The sequence below is a fragment of the Eriocheir sinensis genome, chromosome 43, assembly GCF_024679095.1.
Source record: "Eriocheir sinensis breed Jianghai 21 chromosome 43, ASM2467909v1, whole genome shotgun sequence".
Taxonomy (NCBI): domain Eukaryota; kingdom Metazoa; phylum Arthropoda; class Malacostraca; order Decapoda; family Varunidae; genus Eriocheir; species Eriocheir sinensis.
In genome coordinates, this window is record NC_066551.1 from 453,141 (window position 1) to 459,291 (window position 6,151).

At 44.6% G+C, this 6,151-nt stretch overlaps 1 long non-coding RNA gene across 1 annotated transcript; it reads right to left on the bottom strand.

Moving 5' to 3' along the window:
* Positions 1-993: 993 nt before the first annotated feature.
* Positions 994-4,351, bottom strand: LOC127010291 (uncharacterized). Its single transcript, XR_007763032.1, has 2 exons — positions 3,349-4,351; positions 994-3,292 (listed from the first exon to the last, which is right to left on the bottom strand). It is a non-coding gene; the product is annotated as an uncharacterized LOC127010291 (long non-coding RNA).
* Between the last annotated feature and the right edge of the window lie 1,800 nt (positions 4,352-6,151).

Below are 6,151 nucleotides of genomic sequence, written 5' to 3' on the forward strand. Positions count from 1 at the left end.
CTCTTTACAGGTAAGTTGATTATGTCTCTCCAGCTGACAGAGCATGGGAAGAGTGAGTACTGACGATGCTTTCTTGTGTGTGTTTAGAAAGAGATACTTATATGGCATTGAACTCTAGAATGATTGCTTAGGAAAGCGATATAAAAAGCTTAGCACCTAACTCCCAAAAATGATTACTTAGAACGAATTAGGAAAACTATATAAAAAAGTTTAGCACCCAACTCCTAAAAATGATTTCTTAGAACGAGCTATAAATCTAACAATTATGAATGTTTGCTGTCCTTTCGTTGTTACCAAGAGCACACATATTTGACAAGCATTTCCTAGGCATTTTTTTGCATTTCCATGGGTCGTTTTATAGCCCTGGTGGTAGTTTGACCCTACTTCTGTAACGTGAATGTAAAAAAACACTCATGAAAACCTGATTAATGTCCTTTTCGGCCTTTGGAAATTGTTGGCGAAGTCAGGGCGTTGTGTCCTGGTGGGTTGTACTGTGTTATGTTGTGTTGTGGTGCGAGGGACCTATTTGTTGATTTGTATGTGCTGTGTTGCGATGTGTTATTCTGCGTGCTGGACTATTGGCCGAGTGTGTTATTCTGACTCGTGTTCCGTTGAGCGTTCTTATATAATCGATCCTTGAGACACTACACACCAGACAACTCTTTACCTATCAATGCCTTACAGCTGGTATCTTTTTGCTGGTTGTATTGTGTTGAGTTGCGTTGCCTTCGTTGTTTTATGGAGCACGGGGGTCCTTTCGTGTGGTGATTTGGGCGTCGCGGGTTGAGGACGAAGCGAGACGGATGGTCGCCGATAGTGTTGCTAAACTCGCTTAATGGCGCGGAGGCTCGGCGCTGCGGCCTAACACTCGTCATCCCTCAGGTGTAAAGGCGCGCGTCAGGCCGAGAAAGCGGCGCCCGCGCTCACCCTAATAGTGATTCTTAGAGGCTGATGGCGCCATTTTTCAGTTTTTGCTTTGAACGTTTATTGATCTTTTTTTTTTCTCTCTTTTTTTCTCTTTATTCTGTTTCTTAGGGTTTTATCTACTTGTGCATTTATATAGTTTCTTTTTAGATACAGCCTTTCATTTTCAACTTCAACTTTTTTTTTTCATAATTAAGTCTGCATCGCTATTCACAAGTACTCTCTTAGCTATTTTTAGTTTTACTTTTCTATCTTCCTTATTTTTTTGTTTCGTTTCCTTTTGCATTTATATAAGTCCGTTTTAGATACAGCCTTTCATTTTTCAATCTATCCACCTAGTCTTTTTTTTAGTATAATGTCTGTATAACCATTCACAGGCACCCTCTTAGCTATATTTACCTTTACTTATTCAATATTCTTTTCATTCTATCTTTTTATTCGCCTTCGTCATTATCATAAGCCTTGTGTCATTATCATCTCAAGTCATAGTTTTAGACACATTTTCCCATGGTAACCAAGGTATCATTTATCGCATAGTAAAGCTTCAAGAACGATTGCTCAATAGCTAAAAGATCCTTGAAAGTCATATTAATCAAAGGAAAATCACTGAGTTGTTGTTTTATCGTAATTACAAGACAACGCGAAGTGACTAAGAAGTGGAAGAAGGACACAGCAAACAAACATTACCGGGCCAGAAGAAGCCTCCTCTAGCACACTTACCGGCAAAGAAAACGGGACATCAAAGACCCAGAGAGGCAGAGAGAGGGAGACTAACAGAAAACCAGGGTCGGCATTCTCAGACGCTCCGGCCTCTCACGTCAACAATTTCCAAAGGCCGAAAAGGACATTAATCAGGTTTTCATGAGTGTTTTTTTACGTTCACGTTACAGAAGTAGGGTCAAACTACCACCAGGGCTATAAAACGACCCATGGAAATGCAAAAAATACCTAGGAAATGCTTGTCAAATATGTGTGCTTGGGCGCTGGAGTGTTAGAATACGGTCCCAGAACGCCACAAAAGGAAACGTCGAAGCTCGCAGCATTGTACGGGAAACTCAACTATTCTCGACCCGTCCCTCCCTCACCCCATCCACCGTCTCTTCCAACCCTCCAACCGACGCATGCGGCAGAATTAAACCGGAAAATCGGAGTTTGCCAGAATCTGACTCGTTGTCGGCGTAACTGGATTTGCGTAGCGGCGGCTGAGTGACGGACCGGGCGTGTGTGTGGGTGAGGGCGGTGGTGGGCGGGGACGTGGGTGGTATGTGGGTGTGGTGTGTGGGTGGGATGTGACGCTACGCCGCACATCCACCAGTCAGAAGGCAGCCGCTTGGGCCTCCCCTTGACCAATTAGAGCGACGGATGAGGAAGCAAGGGAGGGAGGAAGGGAGGGATAGGCAGGGAGGGCGAGGAGGAAGGGAGGAAGAAGGGATGCACAGGGAAGGCGTTGCAGTGAATCCTTTTGATGTTTGGTGATTCATCTGAACACACACACACACACACACACACACACACTTCAACATCATGGCCTACTCTCAGTTTTCCCTTTGTTTCTCTTTCTGGCGGATTTACTTGTTTAATTTATCTCCCATTTACGTATCGCCATTGTTGTATTCGTTGTATTTCTTTGTTCGCGCCAACCAGCTTTCGAATTTACCTTTCAGAATTTACCGGTCAAATAAAAATAGCTCCCGTCGAAGGAATAAATGGAATAAAACAACAAGCTGTCCACTGCCAACTATCCACCGAGAATAAAATGTATTTCCACAACAAATCCTCGGAAAAACGTAAAAATAGGGGGAAAAAGTCTCAATTGTTTCGAACTCCAATTATCCGAATGTTCCAAACGAAGCAGCCGCGAGCGAGGCCGGGGGGCGCCGCTCCTCGAATTCCCTCAGATGTTTGCTGCCGATCGTTTCAGAGATTCATTTTCCCGACGTAAAGAAACCGTGAGGCGTTTGAAGCTGGAATTCGACCGGAGCGCGATCACAGACGTGTTCCAAGCCGTTATTGAAGTCTTCCGACCCTCGCGTCCCCTTGGCGATAAAGTCTGCGATGGCTACTCTGCGTGACGCTCTGAATGGCTTCGCGCTCTGATGCTACTGTGGCCGAAGCGTTTTGGCGTCCATTGCACAAAGAAAAAAATAAACGTAGGTAATTAAATGTCAGAAGTGGCGTTTAAAAATTCTTGCTCAATATAGAGTAATGATTTTAGGGAAAGATATTTTATTTCTGTATAACGAACATTCCAACGGACGAAGTTTCCAGGTAATATAGTTAATGATTAAATATTTGGCTGACTGATTGACTACCTGAATGATTGGCTGACTGACTGACTGGCTTAATGATTTGCTAACTGACTGGGTACCTAACTGACTGGCTGACTGACTGACTGGCTTAATGATTTGCTAACTGACTGGGTACCTAACTGACTGGCTGATTGACTGACTGGCTGACTGCGTTCTTGATGTCACTGGTCAGTCCTCCACGTGGTGTGTGTGCGTGGCCGCCGGCGCGCGTGGCCTCCCCTCCCGGCAAATCACGCCATCAGCATGCACGCTCTTCCCATCAAGGGGGGTTAATATTCTCCTAAGACTCCTTTTTAGTACCGTTCAGGAGCAATACTGAAGCTCTTCACCGCCCGCTCCTCCCTTCCTTGTCCTTCTCTCTTGCCTCCTTTCCTCCCTCACTGCTCTGTTTTCTTGTTCCTCCCTTCTGTCCTTCCCTCCCTTACCGCCTTCTCCTCCTCTCCTTACCTTCCTCACCGCTGTCTTCTTCCTTGCGCCATTCTTCTTTCCTTCCCTCCCTCACCTTTCTATTTTTCTCTCCTTGCTCCTTTCTTTTCTCTCCCTCCCTTCCTCATCGTGTTCTCCTTCCTCTCTTGTTCCTCTTCTTTTCTGCTTCCCTCTTTTGTTTTTCTTTCTTATTTTTTGTCTTTCTTCTCTCCTTCCCTCCCTCACCGTTTTCTCCTTCCTCTAATGTTCCCTTTCTTCTCTGCTTCCCTCTCTCATTTGCTTTCTCCTTCCTCCCTTGTCCTTCTCTTCCCTCCCTCCCTTCCTCATCGCTCTCTCCCTCCTTCCTTGTCCTTTCTTCACTCCTTCCTCTTCCCACCGTTCACTCCTTCCTTGTCTCTTTCTTCTTCCCTCCCTCTTCACTCTCCCCTTCCTTGTTCCTTTGTCATCTCCTTTCTCCCCTCCTTTCCTCCCTATTGTCTTTTGTTTTAGCATCCATTCCTTTTTCTTTCTTTACCTCTTTCCTTCTCTCCCCTTTCTCCCTGTTTCCAATCCTCCATGCACTTATTTTTCTTTAGCTTCATTCTTACTTTCCATCCCTCAACAACTTTCTCCCTTCTCCTCCTCCTCAGTCTCTCCCTTTTAATCCTCCTCCTCCTCCAACTTTTTTCCTTCCCTACCAACTATTAGCTGCTGCTTTTTTTTTTTTTACCTTTTTCCCCCTCCTTCCCTCCCTCCTTTCCTCCGTCTTTTTCCTCCAGCAAGCCGTCTCCACCTCACTCCCTTTTCTCACCATTCTCTCTCTCTCTCTCTCTCTCTCTCCTTCTTTTTCCTCCAGCAAGGCGCCTCCACCTTACTCCCTTTTCTCCCACCATATCCCTCCCTCCTTCCCTCTTTCCCTGCGTCTTTTTCTTCCAGTCTTTCCTCCTTTCCTCCACCCGGATCATGCTTGTCACTCCTGACTCCTCGTGATGTGAAGGAGAGAAGCAAGTTAATCCGTGCAATAATAGACCGTAATCCAGGCAATAATAAGGACTAATCTCCCGCCGCCTTGTCGCAGAGCAGATTACACACACAAACACACACACACACACACACCACACGTCTTAAAGAATCGACTGCAGTAACCTTAAAGAAATAATGTCATAAGTTCACACGATGCTGGTATAAATAAATCGTGGACTCGCCTTTAAGTTCCGTTAGAACCGCGAGATGGCGTTGATCAGTCACCTTGGTGCGAGATATTTGAAGATTCTGCGCGCGGATAGTTTCTTTTAGTTCCCCTTAAAATGCGTGTGATATAGACGTTCATATAAGTAAATTCCATTATAGCCTTCGGAACTTTAATTAACAGCCTCAAGATAACTGACTAAAGATAACTAACTGAATATACCTAAGATAACTAACTAGAGATAACTGAAATATAAGTAAGATGTATTGCGGCCTTCGGAGCTTTCATGAACAGCCTCAAGATGGCGCCAAACCCACAACTGACGCGGGGAAATTCAAAGATGGCGCACATGTAAACAATTCCTCGTCCACAGAACAAATACACCTCCTTTTTATCTATTCCCAACACGTCCCATTCCCCGTGTCCCCAGTTTTCCTTTCCTGTCCCCGGCGTGGGCGCGTGGGCAGCCGAGGAGGGTGTTTGCATGAGTATTGGCTCTCGGCATTTACATATTCAAGCGATCCTCTCTGGGCGCGTGAAGGAAAATGCCGCCGAGACACCAAGCCGAGGGTAATGCAGCGTCCCAAGGCGTGGATGGTCTGTGTGTGTGTGTGTGTGTGTGTGTGTGTGTGTCTTAATTGGGAGATACAGCAACACTTCCTTATGTACGGTTGACGTTCTATCTATCAGTCTGTTTCGCTTGTGTTGTTTTGTCCACCAAGCCGAGGGTAGTGCAGCGCCCTGAGGCGTGGATGGCCTGTTTGTGTGTGTTTGTGTCTTGGATGGGGGACAAAAACACTTCCCTATGCATAGTTCACGCTCTTCCTATCAGTCTGTTCTGCTTGTGTTGTTTCCTGTCCAAGGCCTTTGTGTACAAGTCTTCCAGCCAGCTAGACGCCATGATAAAAAATTTAGTGCTTTAGTTATGGATAAAATTTGCTAGTGTTATAGAAAACCATTAACAGGTAGAGATAATGGTATAAAAAGTGTGCTCTGTGTTATCTATAGCCATTAATATATCTACACTGGCCATAAGACAAACAATAGTGCGATAATTTAGAAGAGAAAAAGATGATAGTTCCATAAAATTATTAACTAGGCAGAGATAGTGGCAAAAAATAAAAGTCAATATTGTCTATAGCCATTAAATTATCTATAGGCAGCTCGCAAGACGCCAAAGCAAACGATAAGGCTTTAATAATGGATAAAAAAAAAGATAGGTTGTTTACTATTGTTTACTTACTATTTACTTGGCAGATATAATAGTAAAAATGTATAGTCGGTATTGCCCATAGCCATCAAAGCGTTCATAGGAGGCTTCACT